The 20,577-nt window shown below is 42.0% G+C and overlaps 1 long non-coding RNA gene across 1 annotated transcript; it reads left to right on the top strand.

Moving 5' to 3' along the window:
• The first annotated feature begins 8,055 nt into the window (after positions 1 to 8,055).
• LOC311597678 lies at positions 8,056 to 19,308 on the top strand. Its single transcript, XR_014779319.1, has 3 exons — positions 8,056 to 8,132; positions 8,613 to 8,734; positions 19,192 to 19,308. It is a non-coding gene; the product is annotated as an uncharacterized lncRNA (long non-coding RNA).
• Positions 19,309 to 20,577: the final 1,269 nt, after the last annotated feature.

The raw sequence follows: 20,577 nt of genomic DNA, 5'->3' as shown, positions 1-20,577 counted from the left end.
AGGAGAAGCATTTGGCTGACGAGGATGGAGGATTCAGCCCAGATAAAGAACGTTAGCAAGTATCTGGGATTATGGATGGGAGGTAACTCCGTAGAAATTATTAGAAGCAGACGGTATGGCTTGGGGCAGGGTATGGGATACCTGCCCCAGTATGGGAGGTAGTTTAGGTGATTAGTATCTGCCCTGCCCCGGATGAACCAAGGCTATTTTAAAATATAACAGGTGTCTGGGTTTTAGTGATTGATAGCAGGTTAGAAAATACCGCTGTTATAGTGACTATAGCCTAATAATAAACATTTATTAGGCCACACTTCTAATATCTGCTAGTATCACGTGATGCTTCAGGGTATGCCACGAGCTGTCTGCATCCATCTTCTCATTTTCTTCCTGCCACAAGCTGCATCGGAAAGTAGTGCAATGTGCCAGGTGATGCTATAGGCATTAATTTCATTTGCCCTGAGTCGTCTCTGCCATACTGCAGTGTAACATGTTGTAAAACTTAGATAATACTTTTCCTAACACTACTCCCTCATCAAAAAAGTGGGCCTTATAACAGAATTAAACTTTATTGTTTTATAAAATACATTAAATAAGAACATGTTTTTAAAAGAATAACAGCCCAATTGCTCCTAAAAGGTCATGACGTGTTACTGCCTTCTGACTAGTGGAATAGGCATGCCACCCATATACAGAGATCCAAGAAGGAGTTTAAGTTGTCTCATCAACAGGCTGCAGGAAAACAGACAGACAACAACAAAACATTCATGGAGAATTTCTGACTTTACAAGAGCCAATGCTCACACAAATTCAAAACACTCCTAACAAATGTGATACTGTGAGAATTTGGGGGATGGGAAGGCATCATTTTGATGCAGCACACTTCCTTTATTTAATGCTATTATGGACCACATTTCTATTGCTTAACAGCGTACCTGCCTTTAAAAACTTAAGTCACTTGTTATCAATTATTAAGTAAACATAAAACACACTGAATGGCTGCCAAAATATAGTAATTGTGATCTAAAATTTAGCAATAATTGCTCTTATTCACACTCCATACATATGGAAACATAAAAGCCCTGAGTGACACTTAAGACTCCTGATCTTTGGGGCTTTGGCCCACTGATCTTTACTCAGAAGTGAGTAAAATGAGTGATGAGGAAAGTAGTTGGCACAAGTTCACCTGTCCTGTTTCACAATTGTCCCTGACCCAACACTGATGAACTCTGGCCCAGTGAGTTTGATGGTTCTATAATGAAATTCTCCAATCATCAGCAAGATGACAGCTAATACAATTATGTGTCCTCACCAGATATTTGTACCTAAGGATAAGGCTGGTCACCTTTTAGGAGTATTCACTTCTATAAGCTAGGCAGGCTTGAGTGACATCCTTGACATGAAAGAAAGATTACACTGGCCATTCTAACCTCATATATGGACCAGAACAGACTCTTGGGCTATAGAAGCAGAAAATACCACACCACCAACACCCACACCTGGATTTCATCTGTACTGGCCAAGTCTGACAGAAAATGTCTGCTTCTGTACTGGCCAAGTCTGAAAAGGAATGATGTGGTTAATAGACATCCAGCTGCAGCGTTATCTGGAGAAAAGAAGAAATTACCAAATTCATTACTACACAGAAGACTAGGCCCTTGGAAGAGCGTAGGCTTTCCCAGAAGGTGCCAAGGAGCCCTTGCCATCTGTTGCCTTACAAAGTTCATTTACACCTTTTCTCACAGTCAGCCACATGTTCCTTGACCTTGGCTCTCCAGACCTTGCCTTTCCAACAGGGACTTAAACCTGAACTCAAGAACTACTATATAAGTTGCTGCTTAGCTTTACCCAGCTGGCAGCCACTGAACCAAAACCTTTGCCATCTGGACCCACTGACCCATTGCTTGGCAGCTTCTACTGCAGGGTCAAATGGAGCTGTGCAGCCCTGTGGACTTAGGACCCTGCCAGGTTGAAAGGGGGAAAGAAAATGGACTTTTCCCTGTAGCAAAATCCTAGTGGTTGGGAAAAAAATTACAGGAAGCTAATTTAGTGGGATTGGCGCACCATTTCAGTGAAGGAGAATTAGTCTTTAAGAATGCAGCCTCTTTCATAATATGTTTCTGTACTCTGGATTTGGGTCTGTATTCATGGGAGTCCACTTGGGCACACTGAGGACATGCAGAGCCATGTGGTATGAAATCTCGAGACACCAGAAAAGAGTCAGGGAGCAAGTGAACACCAACAGATCCCAACAACTCTGTCCATGGGTGCTGTAACAAGAAGTTAGGAAACTATTTTAAAAGTACAGGCCCAAGGCAGGACCTGGAGACCCCACAGGACATGGGAGGGTGAGGGTGACTTCGAGAAAGGCCCCCTCCTTCACCTCAAGTGCTAAAGGGAACTTCACTCACTATTGACAGAGAGGCTGCAGCCTTGCTTGGGAATAACCTCAAGGTCACGGTCACTGACCAGACCTGAATTTACCCAGAGCTTCCTTTGCAGTGCTGTCCCCCTGTGATGTTATTTCAGCTCCCAGGGAAGCCCGGAGGAAAACATGTAATGGGTTTCCTGCACGGAGCTATTTGTGTCCATTCTCAGAGTCAAGGAGTTCATGAAGAAGAAAGAATCAATACCGAAGAACAGCGAGAAAGAAGCAGGGCCAGGGTCAAGGCTGTTATTTTCTGGCCTGGGCAAATGTCTATGGCCTAGAGCTTCCAGAAAATGATTAACAAAGCTAGGCCACCTTGACTCTGCAGGGTATTATCAAATCTTCTTCCAACGGTTACTAGCTCTTGAATCTGCCCTTCCTTGTTTAATTCTAGTTAAAAAACAAACAAACAAACAAGAATATGCCAGGCAAAGACAAGGGAAGGCTACCCATGACAATAACAACCTCTAAAAAACAAATGAGCCTCCTACAGTGTGTAGTAGGGCAGACTGTCAGCTTCTCAATGTTTAGAGGATCATGGTGGATGATCTTTTTGATATGATCTTGGATTCAGTTTGCATTATTTTATTGAGAAGTTCTGCATCTATGTTCATAAGAGATATCGATCTGTAACTCTTCCTTTGTTTAAGTCTTTATGCAGTTCAAGTATCAGAGTAACCGTGGCCTCATAAAAAGAGTTGAACAACATTCCTTCTGTTTCTACTTTGTGGAATAATTTGAGGAGTACTAGGCTAAACTTTTCTTTGAAAGTCTGGAGGAATTCAGCACTAAAGCCATCTGGTGCTGGACTTCTCTTGGTTGGAAGACTTAATTGGTGCTTATTATTTCATGAGGGGTTATAGGTCTGTTTAAATTGCTTATCTGATTTTGATCTAACTTCTGTAGGTGGTATATTTTGAGAAAATTATTCATTTCTTTTAGATTATCCAATTTGATACATACAAGTTTTTAAACTATGATTCTCTGGATTTTCTTTGGGTCTATTGTTATGTTCCCGTCTTTGTGTCTAATTTTGTGAATTTGGATATTCTCTTTCCTTCTTTTTTTTTAATTTAGCTAAGGTTTGTCAATATTATTGATTTTTTTTCAGAGAACCAATTATTTGTTTCACTTATTCTACGCATTGTTTTTTATTGTTGTCTGTATTTTCTTCATTTTATCACTGAGTTTATTCTTATGTTCTACTCATTTTGAGAGCTTATTCTTTTTGTTCTAGAGCTTTCAAGTGTGCTGTTAATGAGATCTCTCTGGTTTTGTTCTATTTTGTTTTGTTTCTATGTAAGCACTTAGTAATATGAACTTGCCTGTTCGTGTCTCATAAGTTTGGGTGTCTTGTCTTTTCATTTTCATTCTATTCTAAGAAGCTTTCATCTTTTGTCATTTAAAGAAAATTCTGTTGTCAATGCATCTGGACCACAGTTTCCCTCCTTCCAATCCTCCCACCCTCCTATCTCCTCTTTCCCCCAACACTCCTCTATTGCTGGTGGGAGTACAAACTTGTACAACCACTGTGGAAATCAATATGGTGGTTCCTCAGAAAACTGGGAATCAAGTCTACCTCAAGACCCAGCTACAGCACTCCTGGGAATATACTCTAACAAGGACACTTGTTCAGCTGTGTTCATAGAAGCTTTGCTCATAATAACCAGAAATTAGAAACAACCTAGATGTCCCTCAACTAAAGAACTGATAAAGAAGATGTGGTACATTTACACAATGGAGTATTACTCAGTTGTTGAAAAAAGAAATGACATCATGAAATTTTCAGGCAAATGGATGGAAGGAGAAAAAAAAATCATCCTGAGTGAGGAAACCCAGATCTAGGAAGTTTTAAATTCCTTTCCTAATTTCTGTCTTGAGCCATTTTTCACCCAGTGGTGAGTGGTTCAGTTTCCATGGGTATGTAAGTTTTCTCTAGATAGTGGTGATCAGATGGGATACAGGGTGTTATTTCAATTTTACTGTATCTGTTGAGACTTGTTTTGTCCCCTAGTTTGTTGTCAGTTATGGAGAATGTTCAATGAGCTGCTGAAAAGAAGGTATATTCTTTTACATTTGGGTGAAATGGACTGTAAATATCTGTTAGGTCAACTCGGTTGATAACACCAGTTAGCGACACCATTTCTCTGTTTTGTTTTTGGCTGGATGCCCTGTCTACTGGCAATAGTGTGGTTTTGGAGTCATCTGCTATCACTGTGTGAGAGCTGATGTGTGAGTTAAGATGTAGTGGTGTTTCTTTTTATGAACTTGAGTATCCTTGTGTTTGGTGCATAGAAGTTAAGAGTTGCAATGCCCTGTTGGTGGATTTTTTTCTTTGATGAGTATGTTGAATCCTTCCTTATCACTTCTGATTAATTTTGATTTGGAATCTATTTTGTCAGATATTATAATTTACTACACTGGCTTGCTTCTTGGGTCTGTTTGCTTGGGATATATTTTCTGTCCTTTTACACTGAAGTGATGTCTTTCCTTGATGTTAAAGTGTGGTTCTTGCATGCAGCAGGAAGATGGATCCTGTTTCACACCTATTCTATTAGTCTGTGTCTTTTTCCTAGAAAATTGAGAGTTAAAAATCATCAGTGTTTGTTGATTGTTGTTATGCTGTTATGGGTGGGTCCTCCTCTTTCCTTTGATTTTCTTGCCTTATTTATTCCTTGTGTTTCTTGGCTGTGGTTAGCTTCTTCAGGTTGAAGTTTTCCTTCTAGCACCTTCTGTAAGGCTGAATACTGCTTAAATTATGGAATATCTTTCTTTCTCCATCTACTGGGATTGAATGATTTTCTGGATACAGTAGTCTGGGTTGATATCCATGGTCCCTTAAAATTTGTAAAACATCTATTCAGTCTTCTCCTTCTTTTAGAGTCTTTGTTGAAGAGTTGAATATTATTTTAATGGGTCTGCCTTTATATCATACATCATCTTTTCCCCTTGTTGCTTTTAATATTCTTTCTTTGATCTATATGTTTAGCATTTTGATTATTATGTGGCATGGGGAATTTCTTTTCTGGTCCAGCCTATTTAATATTCTTTATGCTTCTTTTCCCTTGGTAGGTGCCCTGTTCTTCATGGGTGGGGAAATTTCCTTCTATGATTTTATTTAAAATATTTTATACCCCTGACCTGGTTTTCTTTCTCTTCCTCTATTTCTATTATTTGTTAACTTGGTCTTTTCACACTGTCCTAGACTTAATGGGTGTTTTGTGGCGATATACTTTTACACAACTCTTTTTATTTTGGATTTCTTAAATCGCTTACTCCCTACCCCACCCCAATCCCTTCTGACACCCCAACAGCATGTAGGAGATGAAGGTTGATGGGGAGAAGGGCATAGTTTTCCTCAGCTGCTTCCTTCTGCTCAGGGTCGTCTGGTTCCTTGTGGTAAATCAAATCCTCATTTCAGGCTATCTCCAACTTCTAATCAAACTGCACTAACAGCAACCAGGAGCAGGGTAGCCTTCTTCTATCTCAGAGGCCCCAGTCTCTCTTTGGGTCTGGCTTTTATCCCCACTGCCCCTGCATGAAATTGTTCACAGCTGACAAACATCACATGCCCTCTCAGGAAGCAACTATCAGCTGCGGACAAACTGGAGCAGCTCCCATATCCCACACCTGAGATTAAAACGAAAACTTGTTTACATATAACCTAAAATGTCCACAACAGTTCTTGTGCCTGTTTTTCCTTTGCTTGTTTTTTTTTTAATTTTATTTTTAGATTAAACATTTCTTTGACTAAGGTATTCATTTCTTCTGCTGTGTCTTCAATGATTAAGATTTTTCTCTTCTCTCTCTTATATTCTGGTGGTGAAGCCTACCGCTGGCTTTCCTGTTTCAGTGCCTAAATTTCTCATTTCCATTCCCCCCGCCCCCACAGTTTGGGTTTTCTTTGTTGATTCTCTTTCCAATTGCAAGTCCTGAACTGTTTTATTCACTGCAATCCACTGTTTGTGTTTTCATAGATTTCTTTAAGGTATTTATTAACTTCCTCTTTAAGGATTTCTGGCATATTCATAAAGACTATTTTGAAGTCTTTGTGTTTCAGCTATATTGCATTGCTCAGTGCCTGCTGTAGTAGGGCTGCCAGGCTTTAGTGGAGACATTGTTCTGGCTGTTATTGGCTGTGCTGGCATCTAGCATCTGGGTTTGGGATTATTGTAAGTCTAGGTGCTAGTACCTGGTCTTATGTTTGTTGGGGCCAGGGGGGTTCCATTCCTTGGTTTCTGTTGCCCTCTATGGTTCTTAGGAGAGTGTGGTGGCTGTGGGTTGCTTGGTCTGATGGAGAATGCATCTGAGATCCCGCCAAGCTTGGCCACTGGGGATTGCAGTAGAATGTGGTTTCTTTTTTTTTTTTTTGGGGGGGGGGGGAATTGGGAGCTGACACTTAGGGATGGAGAGGGGCTGGAGGGGGTCTACAGGACATAGGAAAGCAGGGCATGCCACTAGGATCTGCTTAGCCCTTGAGACTGGGGGCAGGGGTCGGGAGAGACCAGCACCTGCAGTCTGCTACAGAGCTGTGGATGCGACCTTGGGGTTGGATTTGGATGTAAGGAGTGAGTGTGGGATCCGAACATCTTCTAGCTGCTTCTCTACCGGGCTTGGCTGGTTCCCAGGGTATGCCTGTGGGAACTGACAGCCAAAGCCTTCCTGTTGCAATCTTTTACATTTATAAAGTAGTGGTACTTACTCCATCAGAGTGTTATGAAGGTTAAGTATTTAGAATATGGCTTTAAATCTTATAAACTCTTCAGTAATGTGAAGCACAGCAAACAAAATGAAAGAAACAACATTGCTCCAGTAGGGAGACATGATGAAGAGAGTCTTGGCACTGAGCTGCAGGCCAATTTCCAGGAGCAATTGTAGTTTGGCTCGAGATTTAAAAGCCTCTTTCTTTAAATGTGATATTAAAATGAAATGGATACTCAACCTCTGAGTGACATTTTCACATTTTGGTTTTACACGGAAGAAACTTCCAGTCCTCCTAGGGAGGGTCATAGTCCAGTGTGGCCACAAGATGGCAGCAGAGTTCTTCCCATGCTACCTCAGACTGCCCAGCGATTGCTAATTAAAGCCCAGCAAACCATCTTTGAGATGCCTGTGCTGCACCTGCCCTGTGGTGGCATCTCCTTCCAGACACTGCACCTGCTCATTCTGGTGACCTTCCTTGATGCTGGAAGTCAGCCATTGTAGAAGCACGTAGCCGAGACTCAAAATAGACAATTAAAGAGGCCAGGCACCAAAATATGTCAAACTTCTGACTTCATCACCTGGAAAGGGGGAATCTTATTAATGACTACATTTGGGGGTAGGGCACAAGGTTGGAATACAGTTGTGGCTGTAAAGAATATTGTATAGTTTGGGGCTATACACTGTACAGTCAATTTGTCGCCTCGTCTTTCTTTGGTCGCAATCCCGAACTGTGATGGTTTGCATGAGAATGACCTCCATAGGCTCCTGTGTTTGGATACTTGGTTGGCAGATGGTGAAATGTTTTGGAAAGTATCAGAAGGCGTGGCCTTGTTGGAGGAGGTGTGTTGCGTGAGGCAGGCTTTGACAGTTCACAAGATGCTAGCCATCCCCAGTGCTTTGTCTATTGCCTGCTTGTGGGTCAAGATGTGATCTCTCTGCTGCTGCTCAGCCTATCTTTGCCATGCCTTCACTCCGCCACCACGGATCCTGACATTCTGGAACTGTAAGCCCAATTAAACTCTTTCTTTCTAACTTGCTTTGATGATGGTGTCTCACCACAGCGATAGAAAATAAACTAATAGAGTAGAAGACATGGCAAAGATAATACAACTTTATTTCTACAACAGAACTCTGAAGTCAGTCATTTTGGTCTGTATGTGGGGCTAACTGCACCTGCCAGTGGTTAGGTGGAAATGGCTTTGATGGGCAGGGAGGGAGAGAAACGGGCAGTGATGAACAAGCTCACTGGGAAAGTTTGGGTCAGTTCTGTAAGGGTGACACACCATGATGTAGGACACAGAGAGATGGGAGATCTGAAGTTCCATGGGCCTAATAACAAGCCTTTAGAATGGCTTCCAGCAAACCAGATGGCTGGGGAAATGAGTAGCATGCTGTCTTCTGATTCTTTCTTTCTTTCTTTCTTTCTTTCTTTCTTTCTTTCTTTCTTTCTTTTCTCCCCCCCCCACCCCCTCTAGTGCTATAGATTGAACCTAGGACCTCACACAAGCTAAGCACAGATCTGACCACTGAGCCACACCTGCTGCTCTGAACAGCTCATTGTCCTGTGAAGTTGCCATGATTCCAATCTCCAAGTCTTCATTAAAGGTATCCTCTTTGTATTGCTCACACTTTGGGAGTCAACCTGCATGGGGCAGAGGGAAGTGGCCATCAGGTGTCCCAGTGATGTAGGGCTAATATAGCAGGGGCAGCCACAGGGATGGAGTCTATTGGTGTGCGGAATGCTCCCTAAACCAGGGGGAGGGGCCGCATTTAAAACAAGTTAGATTTTGTAGCTTTAGATGATTTCAAACTTAACAGAACATGAAGAAGACTCACAGTGCAAAGTCACCCATAAACCTTTTCCATAGACTCTTGTTGACATTTATAACTGGCTGTAAGTCCATCAACACACTATCATGCTTTTCATAGGAACGCTTGAGGATAAATTATATATACACGGAATTTCACTTTTAAACACAAGGGTGCACGTTTTCTTATCAGAATGTTCCAATATCTAACTGCAGAGCTGTTGCCGGTGTTGTCAGTAAGATCAACATTCCTGCAACCCTGCAATCTGACACCCTCGTCACAATGCTGTCAAATGGCTCAATGCTGTCCTCAATACCACTTGTTTTCCTCCACAATAAGATGCATCCTGGAGCCCACTAATTATATTTGCAGTTTGTGTCCCTGTGGCTGTATCTAATCTACAGCAACTCTAAATTCCTCTTTGTTTTAATTAAATTGACATAGTTAAAGAACATCACTTATCCCTTCAAAAGGAAAGTGTTTCTTACCATGCTCTAACTGGCTCATAAACTCATAGTCCTGAACACACACTATTCAGTACCATCATGAAGATGTCCTAGATGACGCTGAATCCACCTCACGATGCCCACCTAGGGAAAGACCATACCCAATGCCTCCTACTGATGAACGAAATTTTGATCACCTGTTTCCGATGCCTCATTTCTCCACCGTGCAATTGCAATGTCGTTCTTGTTGCAATAAGCAATGTGTAGCGGGAATTAAAACTAATGCACTGTTCAGCTCTTTGTCAAAGTTAATCCTGAGATCTATGATCCTTATTCTAATAGTAGCTAGTCTTTACTGTGGTGGTTGCAAATATGGTTTCCTACCCCCAACCTCCCTAAAGTTGGCACCAAGCACTCCCATCTTTTTAATTTATTTGTTCACTTGTTATCTATATGAACTCACGCCTTCATGGATTTTTCCTAGTCTATGGCCCACTACTGTACTGAGTAACCATGATGCTCCAAGTTCCAGATGTAGCCAGTGGGGATATTTTTAGCATGACTGCCATCGCCATATGACATATTTTCTCCTTATGCTTTCAATCAATTCCTCACTTCCTGGTGTAAGTACCTCTGGAACATCTCATGACAATGCCATCAGCCATTGCTCTAAGGATCCGTTTTTTCAGACTGAGACACCAGGATTTGGATACCAAGCATTTTTTTACCCCCTAGGATGTCCTTCAACACGTCTGGTGGTCAGAACTGCAAATGTCTAGACACACACACACACACACACACACACACACACACACACACACACACACTTAGACACAAACTTGTTTATTCACCTAAGGCAAGTATATTCAAAAATGAACATATTCATAGTCCACAAGTATATGCATACACATCTAATTATTTTAGAAATTATTAATCTTATTGACAGCTCTTCTACCCACCCATCACTGTGGGAATGTATCCCTTTTTTTCTGGTATGGAGGATGGATACTATTCTTGAGTTGAAATATTAAAGAGAAATCCTGAGTGCCAACCCCCACAACCAAAGTCTGCGAATGTATGGACTATTTGACAACAAACAATGGAATTGTAATGTTAAAAAAAGAAAAGAAAAAGAAAGCTAGAAGAATGGGTCAAACTGAGAAATAAATGGGAAAGTCACCATGGATATATTTTTGTTACTTACAAATCCATACAAAATATTTTTGCAGCACCTATAAGTTGACAGAGACTGTAGTATACATGGGAGCACAGCAGAGAACAAATTAAAATATCTCTCAGCTTAAGCTCCAGTCAAATGTTATGACACACAAGGTCTAAAATTAATATAAAATGTGTAACAGGTGTTTGTTGAAAAATAGCATGTGAAAGAGCACAGCAAGAAAGAAGTGTATGATGATGTCTGACTGGAAGGACCTGAGCTTTTCTGCATCTGTCAGGCCATACATGGCTGTAAATGAAGGGGCAACCATGAAGTTACCTGGGACAGGTCTCATGTGCAGAGAAAGGACAGGTGCCTCCCTGGTGGTATTTGATGGGGACGGTATGGGTGCTAGCGTGGGTGACTGCAGAGTACCAGGAGCTGAGGAGGAGGCGATGGTAAAGAGTCAAATCCTTCAGGGACTCCCATGACAACAGAAGCCCGTGTGTAAAGTGCAGAGTCATCAAAACATTTGATCAGGTGTACACTGGGATCTGTCTTTGGTTTCAAGTCACCACTCCATCAGCAATATGGGCAACAGAGGAGGGACATGGGAGAATCCAGTCAGGAGGTAAGTAGTAGAAGACAGAGGTGAGCATGGCGTAGTGACCTCATGATGATATGGCTTATACTGAGGTTACCACAAAGCTGACCCTTAGAAGGTAGAAACCAGTATCCATGCCTTTACTGTATATCATAGATTATACAGCATCCAGCAGAATAAAAATATAAACAAGGAGCCTTGTGGGGAACATGGTGGGTAAGCCAGCTACCCACAGCTAGTAAGAATCCAATGGGATAATCCCTGAGGTAAAGATGAAGAACAGCTTAAAACAGCTATGGTCACATGTGTGGAAGACTAACTCTCTGTATCTATGAACTCAAGGGCCATTTCACAAAAAGTGTGGTTTTGAAAGAGGGTAGAGGCAGGAACAAAGTGAAGAAGCCATCTCCCAGGTTCCTAAGTGCTGGAGGAGATATCCTCAGCCCTGTCATAGCTTCTCTGTAGACCAGGTGGTTCCATCACCCATGCACTGCTCTGCCATCATTTTTCAAAGGTGTCCCTTAGACAGTCAGTATGGACTGAGATTTTGATCCTTGAGGCCAATGGCTCTTAGCTAAGGCATAGGGAAGAATACAGACTTATCAGAAGTGACGGTGGTCTATAAGGTATGCAGGTCAGAGAGAGATAGAGAACACCATGATGATGTCCAGATTACTGGTACAAGTGTGATGCTGCCACCATTGCCAGGAAACATGTTAAGGACAGCACTAGAGCTCGTGAAGAAGTGCCTGAGTTTGCTGTCCAGTAGCTGTGAGCCGCCTGCAGATATGACGGCATCCTGGGATGCTATCAGCCTTACCCCCAAAGCTGTGGAAACATGGAGGAAGATTAAGAGTCCAAATGGAAAGAGGAATGTCAGGCTACAGACAAGAGAAAAGAAGCCAGCACAGACTGGAAAGCACTGAGGAATGACGTCAGTCAGATAGGAGAGAAGAGGCATGCTCAGCGCAGTAATGGAAGCATTTGCAGAGAGCACATGCAAATGCCTTAAACCTTAAAGGACCCATTTCACAGCCTTCCTTTTATTTCACTTATCCATGTAGACATAGTATCCATCTGTAATCTAGGGGCTCCTTTATACAATGCAAGCCTTATCAGAATACCATGCACACAATGACTCATCAATGGTAGTGCTATGATTGAATCCCGGGCCATAATACCATAGGCCATTCTGTGACTTCTTAAGATGTTATTTCACTTACAGGAACATTTTGAGATCTGGAGCCAGAACAGACATGAATAGGAACTCAATGCAAGTGGCTACAAATCAAAAGAATAAAAATTAATTGTCCTATCGAACTTTTCTGTACAGCTTCACCCACTTTTCTGTTCCCTTGTACTGTCTTCTTGGGATAGCCTCCTCTAGTGTATTACAGAAGAGTCCGTCAATGAGGTTCATTTGATTCTGTAAAAAGCACTGAAATCTTCTTTCAAATGTGAGCTCTTCCAGATGCTTTGGGTATTTCTAGGCCAGCCCAGCTTCTCAAGTGGCTTGCCCTGCAACTCTTCCCTTCTCTTTGCTCTTGTCTGACAGCAAGGTCACTGACTTGCAGTCATTCAAAGTAAGGTCAATCGGTGCATCTCTCTGGGCCATATTTTTCTACTTAGGTAGTTTGACAGGATCAATTCATTTGTGCCTATAACCACCCCAACTCTGTTCCTCTACCTCAGCATGTGTATCTTGCTTTACATTGGGAGTCTGCCCACCCTCTGGGCACCACCTCTGTGCCCATGGCACTGCAGATGTTCCAACTCCCCCACAAGTCACTGTGAGGAGTGTTGCCTAGATTCATTCAGTCCCTTGGGTGTGGGGGACACATCTCCACCATTTTTGAATCTCCAATGTCTTCTGTAATGGCTGAGGTTCAAATGGTGTTCCATGGGTGATCTGGAGCAAAGTTGTTTGAAAAGAACAATATTGGAATGCCTAATCCTACATATACTGCACACTCTGATTGAAAATCTCCCAGGTGGGATCTGCATCTCTTTCCTGCTCGTGGGAACAGGGGAGCATGCCCTGGTCAGAAGTTCACATTTTGTTTCTTTATAACACAGAACTTTTCTGAAATGCAATGGATATTGTTTCTCTTTGTAGAGGGAAAGAGATGAAGACATAAACCAAAGAATCATCGTCTGGCATATTCTCTATAGGGAGGTCAGAAAAGAATTCTTGTCATTCCTAGTGTTGCAGCCTGTGGTAAGCAGGGGCTTTGTCAGTGCCAAACAGTGAGTCAGGGAATGGGTGGCCCATTCTGTGGTTTTCAGTGGGAGGTGCGGTGTGTGGAGAAATGTTAATATCTCAGGCTGTCCTGTTCATGTACAGCCTTTTGGAAAGCCATTTACAAGGGTGTGTAGGCTAAAAAAGAAAAAAAAAACCCTCTCCTCTAGCTCTGACCAAAGGAGGGCTTGTGCCCTGTGTGAGCTTGGAGGGGCTTTCTAGGATAGTCTCCAAGTGCAATAATGTCAGTTTTCATGAATGTTTTCTGAGTCCTGAGTCCAGAACAGCCTGTGGCCTCCATCCATCACTTCTAAAGCTACCAGCAAAGACACCCTTGGAAAGACTTGCAGTCCATGAGCCAAACCACCAACAACTACTCTTTCACAAAGGCCTCCTGGCCTAACCTACATTCTGCTAACCACTTTGGCAATGCTCTACAGCACTGTGTTGCAGGGAGGCCATGTTTCTGGGAGTGGGTATTTGGAACAGACACTTAGAAGACCAATTTTAATGTGCAGACAATAATTTGTGGAGCTTCGAGGGTGTGTTGTGACTGAGAGATATTGTGGACTTTAAAAATGGGTCATGCATGGTTTGTGTTTATGAGATCAAGTGGGGGAAATGTGTGAGAGCACTGTGTAAGAGCAACTTCTGTGTAATTTTTAATGATCTCTCTCATTCACATGTGTATTAGCAATTGTTAGACTCATGTCTTCTCCTTCCATATGGCTTGGTATATGTCATAATGTCTATTGTTGTGTGCTATGTATTAGTCAGTAATTAGATGCCAGTTTCCCCTGCTGGGCCCATTATGGCAGGCAATATCATTCATTTACTCACAGTTCTTCCACAGTAGCTACCATAGTGATGGTTCGCTTTCCTTTGCTAAATTGGTTTATTTCGCCTGAGTAACTTCATTATCTAGATAGAGGTAATGCAAAACAATATTAGTGGCACTTATAATAAGGAGACAATAAGTAAAACTAGCAAAATTCAGGGGATCACACAGTGATCATTTCTGTGTCATTTACGAGCAGCTTTTTGTTGGTAGTTGGGATTTTTATGATCAACAGGCATACTATTGCCATTTGAATTTTCACTTTATGACATGCCATCCATACAAAGGAAGAGAAGGGAAAGGAGGGGAAGAGAGATTGCACATAAATCTCTCTTACCTTGCTGTGCAGAGTGAAATCTGAGCTCCTTCCTTCTTTCTCATGGTTAGAATCACAAATATCCAAAAAACACACAGAATGGACATCGACCCGGGAGATGGATTGAGATTCTAGGAATGTCAAAATAAGTGGCCCTTAAAAGAGCAGACACTAAAATAGCATATTGTTTAAAGAGTTTTCACTAAAAGATTAATATTTCAACTCATCTTCATAACTTCCTGGCTATAAAGCATCTAAGCTTAAGATGTGAGGCTAGATAAGTAGCAGGAGCCTCCATGAGAAGAAATTCACTCAGCATCACTGTATCACTGCATTTCACTCAGCATCACTGTATCACTGCATTCCACTCAGCATCACTGTATCACTGCATTCCACTCAGCAACACTGTATCACTGCATTTCACTCAGCATCACTGTATCACTGCATTCCACTCAGCATCACTGTATCACTGCATTCCACTCAGCATCACTGTATCACTGCATTCCACTCAGCATCACTGTATCACTGCATTCCACTCAGCATCACTGTATCATTGCATTCCACTCAGCATCACTGTATCACTGCCTTCCACTCAGCATCATTGTATCACTGCATTCCACTCAGCATCACTGTATCACTGCCTTCCACTCAGCATCACTGTATCACTGCATTCCACTCAGCATCACTGTATCACTGCCTTCCACTCAGCATCACTGTATCACTGCATTCCACTCAGCATCACTGTATCACTGCATTTCACTCATCATCACTGTATCAATGCTCATGATGGAGATGCTGGAGGCAAGCTTCCACTCTGGGTTTCCCATTTCCAGTGAGAATGCCTTAGAGTCACACTCACTTCTCAAATCAAACTATTATGTAGCTGAGAAATAAGTCTCAGATTCTCCATTTCTCATAAGGGAATATTACTGAGGAAGTGAACTTTAAGTGTCAAATTTTCACCTTCTAAGAAATTAAGATAATACTTCTACATACCTATTCCATGAGTAATACCCATGTGGTATTTGTAACAGAGATTCAATGACTGTCCGCAGGAAATCAGGCCTGTGCTGTGTCCTCACCTACTGGGTTGAAATGAGTTGCTTTAATAAATCTAAATCTTGTCCTGGTACAAAGAATGTGATTGTCATTTTGAAAATGAAATTGTTGAAACTGGGCATGGTGGTACATGCCTTTAATCCCAGCACTTGGGAGGCAGAGGTAGGCAGATCACTGTGAGTTTGAGGCCAGTCTGATCTACAAAGTGAATCCAGGACAGCCAAGGCTACACAGAAAGACCCTGTCTCAAAAAAACTAAAAAGAGAAAAACTTAAATTGATGGGGACCCAGGCACAGTGGCACATGCATGTAATCCCAGCACTCACTGAGACAGAGGCAGGTGGATCTCTGTGAATTTGAGGCCAGCCTGGTCTACAAAGGGAGTCCAGGATAGCCAAGACTACAAAGAGAAACTCTGTCTTGGAAAAAAGAAAGAAAGAGAGAAAGAAAGAAAGAAAGAAAGAAAGAAAGAAAGAAAGAAAGAAAGAAAGAAAGAAAGAGAAATGAAATATAAGAAAAAGCCTATAACACAGTATACATATATATTATTTAGAATTTGGGACCTAGGCTCACTACAATCTTGCCCTAAATCTATCTTACCCACACCCATTGAGTTTCTTCTGTTTGTTTTTTGTGGTTGTTGTTTTGGTTTGGTTTGGTTTGGTTTTTGGTTTTTTTGAGACGTGGTTTCTTTGTGTAGCCTTAGCTGTCCTGGTTGCTTTGTAGACCAGGCTGGCCTCAAATTCACAGAGCTCTGCCTGCCTCTGCCTCCAAGTGCTCAGATTAAAGGCGTGCACCACCATGCCCAGCTCCCATTCACTTTCTAAGTGACCCACATGAAACAAACGATGAGAAGGCAAATTGTGTTGTAAACTGGGTCAAGATCCAAACTTTATCACGGAACTTTCTGGAAACACTAGTCTGGCATACCTTCCTGGAGCCAATGTCCAAATCGGGCTAAGTTTAGCTCTGGCATCCCAAAGCCAACATCTAAATATTGGCTCTCATCCCTCCAATCTGCTTCATGAGCAGGAAGGAATCATGGATGTGGTGCACAGATCTGTGCAATGCGTGCATATGCCTGTCAGGGAGAGAGAACACAAAGGCTGCCCTGACTAATCAGATCCAGAAAAGATGGAAGAGATAGGATGACTGTCACAAACATGATTAATGGGCAAAGTCACTGCCATGGTTCAGCTCATTATCAGCCTCTCTCTTCCCATGAGGGCAGCCAGGGTAGAGTGAGCTAAGAGAGAGGAAGTGCTCCCCGTGTCCACAGCTGAGGCAGAGCTGAAAGAACCTAGGCTTGGGTCTACAGTGATGGGTGTTGGCAACCAAGAAAAGGAAAGGAAAAGGCTACAACCTTTGGTAACCTTTCCTTCATGGCTCATGATCTGAGGACTGTCAAGCAATGCTTCAAATCCACAAGTCAGATCCCTGACACTGGATTCTGTCCACACTGCCACAGCAGCTAGGCAAAAGGATTCAAGGCTACTTCCATGATCCAAAGGGACAACAGCACTCCTTATTCCCCCGCTTTTGCTAAAGAATCTTCCTTTAAAAATAAATGTCAATAAAACTGTAATTCTTAAAGTGAAATATTTCTTCTAAGTCTTACCCAGATGCACCCTGTCCCACTAAGTCCTTTCTGCAGCTCTTTCAACTTCTTTGTCAAGGCTTCATAACTCTTTAGGGTGGTTTGTGTAATCTCTGCTTCTATATTTTTAAGTAGTATGCTGATTCTACCAGACCTAAGGGGCTTTTAAAAAAGTTGTGCATCACATCTTAAAAGCTGCAGTTGGAAATAAAGCTTCACTTTTCTGTACCCACTATACTCCCAGATACTCTCATGTTGGCTTTATTACACGGTTTATTACAGATGTTGGTTCGGTCAATACATTTACTTTTTGATGACAATCCAAAATTGGTTAATTCGATGCACGCATTCTTGTGACTGTCCCTGTCACCGCCCTACTCCATCTGTCACCACTCCAACTGCGGCTTGTGAACTCTGTTCTTGTGGTTCTAAGAGAAGATTTTTCTACTCATCTAGTGGACAAACCAATTGATGGTTTTCCAGAGGCGTCTGTCTTCTTCTTTGCTTTCCCGCAGGATCTTCTGAAAAGCTTTTCCACGGCTTGCACTCTCAGGACACTTACTGTTGTTCTCCTTTGTCCAGCAGGAGTTGTGGGATGTAATACCTCTTTTCCACTGTTTCTTTCCTTTAATATTGCATCAAAAAATCCCCAAGCCACCACCACCAATAACAATAATGATAACAACAACAACAACAATAAAAAAACAAAGGGGGCATATATCTAGAATCACTTGTAGATAAGGTTATGGTGAGTTACATTCCTGTCCCTATATACTTGAAATTGTCTACCCATCTGTCCAGTGGTCTGTGCAGAGCCTGGTGCTGACAGACTTCTCTCAGATTTTGAAACTACCATCTCTTATCTCCTAATGTTCGATCATACTCTTTAGAATCTTGCTCCTGAACTGACTCCCAAGGCTTTTTGAATGAGGAATCCAGGGCCCCGTGTCCAAATTCCAACTCACTCAACCAACTTACATAAAAGCCATTTGTCATGTTCATAAGTACCTCGAGGGTGTATAGACCTTGCCAGCTTCTGACCCGAGGCATCTGCTCCCTGACTTGCTATATCCTTGACTTAATAGGTAGCCGAAGACAAAGCCTCAGGCTATGGTGTGGGTCTAATCTTTATGAGACCCGGGATAGATCAGCCTGTCTGGGGGACTCAGCATTAGATAGGAGCAGCATAAGGCTGCCCAATGGGAGGTCCTGATGGAGTGGCCAGTCAGTAAGTCTTCACACAGCAGTAAAATGAGCTTCTCAGCCCTGCAGCCAGCCACAGGACTAAAACCCTTCTCAATTATCACGCACATTATAAATGTACTAATTTGGTAAAGATCCATTATTTGCTGTTACCCAAATGTAATAACCCATTGTTTTGAAGTAGCTTCGCCTCAATTTGTTATGATAATTAGTGCTAGGAATGGCTTCACACCCACAGATGTGAGGCTGGGTTTCAGAATCACCCGGACTTGATGAGGGAAAATGCGGGCTGTTTATTGCACATCTTCACTTACTCTATTTAACCTCTCTTTCTCAGTCTCCCCATCTGCAAATTGCTGCAGCTATTCAATCACAGCATTCCACGGGGTAAAGTAATTTGTGTGAAAATCCTAAGTAAATTCTATGAAAATTACCGTTAGCAGGGGCTGAGCCTGCGGCAATATTTTCCTTTAATATAAATTCCTACAGAAGCAAAGGCTCTTCCATTTGATGCATGAGTATCTTTTAGGAAGAAAATAAATAAGAGTCTGGTTAAAATAGTTTATATTAGGAATTCTGTGTTGCAAACATTAAGTAAGTCTTTTAAGCCTAAAAAAGAAATTTAGAACCTACTCAAGGAATAACTAATGGTTTTCTGTGCATTATCTTGTCACATATCTGTCCTTCATGCCATATATCCCCTTCTTGCCTTGGTATAGCTCTATTATGTCATAATGACTCGACTAAAGATGGTAACACCGTGCAACATCGACTGATGACTTTCTGTTCCAGGCATTGCACTAACTGGGAATCTAACTCCGTCTGCCATCTTCTGTATCCGAGGGGCATAATGGCCTTCCAAGAATGTCATGCACGTCATCATGATTATCTCTTATTTGAAAATAAAAGCAACAGAACTTTGTGAAGAACAGGGCTGTACAATGAATAAAGTGACAGTCAGTCCTTGGATCTTGGGAATTGTTTGGCCAAGGTTAAAACAAATTATTATAAATGTCTCCTCACTGGTGCTTGATGTGATGCACATTAGATTCTATGCAAGATAAAAGAACACTGACTGATGCATGATGTGTCAAACAAAAGGTTAAGAAGATGAAATTTAACACAAGCTGGACAAGGTGGCTACTATGCAGAACTTGCTATAGAAACACAGAAGACTAGAGTAATTTCCAGTTTAATCATTACTTTTCTCGCTTTACTTGGAAACTTTAAACATTATATTTAACAATATATTAAATATTCATGGTCCCCATGGGAAGAAAGGTCACCCTCCAGTGGGATGGGCAAGAGAGCAGCATCTCCAGAGTGGGGAATGATGACTGATACCTATGATTACAGCACCAGGGAAACAGAGACAAGAGGATTACTGCACGAATAAGAATAGTCTGATCTGTTTAGTGAGTTCTAGCCTAGCCAAATCTAAATAATGAGACTTCGTCTTCAACACACACACACACACACACACACACACACACACACACACACACACACATACACACACACACAGAGAGAGAGAGAGAGAGAAAGAGACAGACAGACAGACAGACAGACAGACAGACAGACAGACAGAGACAGACAGAGAGAGAGAGAGAGAGAGAGAGAGAGAAACAGACAGACAGATAGATAGACAGAGACAGAGAGAGACACAGAGAGACACAGAGAAAGCAACAGAGAGAAACAGAGAATTTCAGACACAGAGACAAAGTGACAAATACAGAAAGAGTATATGATTTACACAGGATTAGTTTGTTTCATAAGGGAATTTCTGCATATCTCTTTAAAACGAAGTCTCAGTTTTCTTATTTGAAAATATGACCAAGAATGCTTAACCAAAGAACTGAACCATCTCCTGTATTCATGTGGTGTCAGAAATGTTCCCCAATTATCCCTGATTGGTTAATAAAGTTACTGGCAGTGGGGCTGGGCAGAAGAAAGGTAGGTGGAGCTAGGGTTTCTGGGTTTGTTTGGTGTCTCAAGAGGACCATGAGGAGGGAGAAAGAGGACAGAGATGGAGAGGGGACAGGAGGTCGCCATGGGGTAAACAGGAGCACTTGGCCAAGAGCAGCTTGAGCTGAGGACTGGCTTGAAGGAGCAGAAGCAGCCCAAATGGAACATGCTCAGTATTTGGGGGTGTGGATGGGAAGCAGAGAAGACAGCTTA

Source organism: Acomys minous (genome assembly GCF_964271855.1).
Source record: "Acomys minous genome assembly, chromosome: 5".
Classification (NCBI taxonomy): Eukaryota; Metazoa; Chordata; class Mammalia; order Rodentia; family Muridae; genus Acomys; species Acomys minous.
The sequence above is the reverse complement of the archived record's forward strand: the minus strand, read 5'-3'. Positions and strand labels throughout refer to the sequence as shown.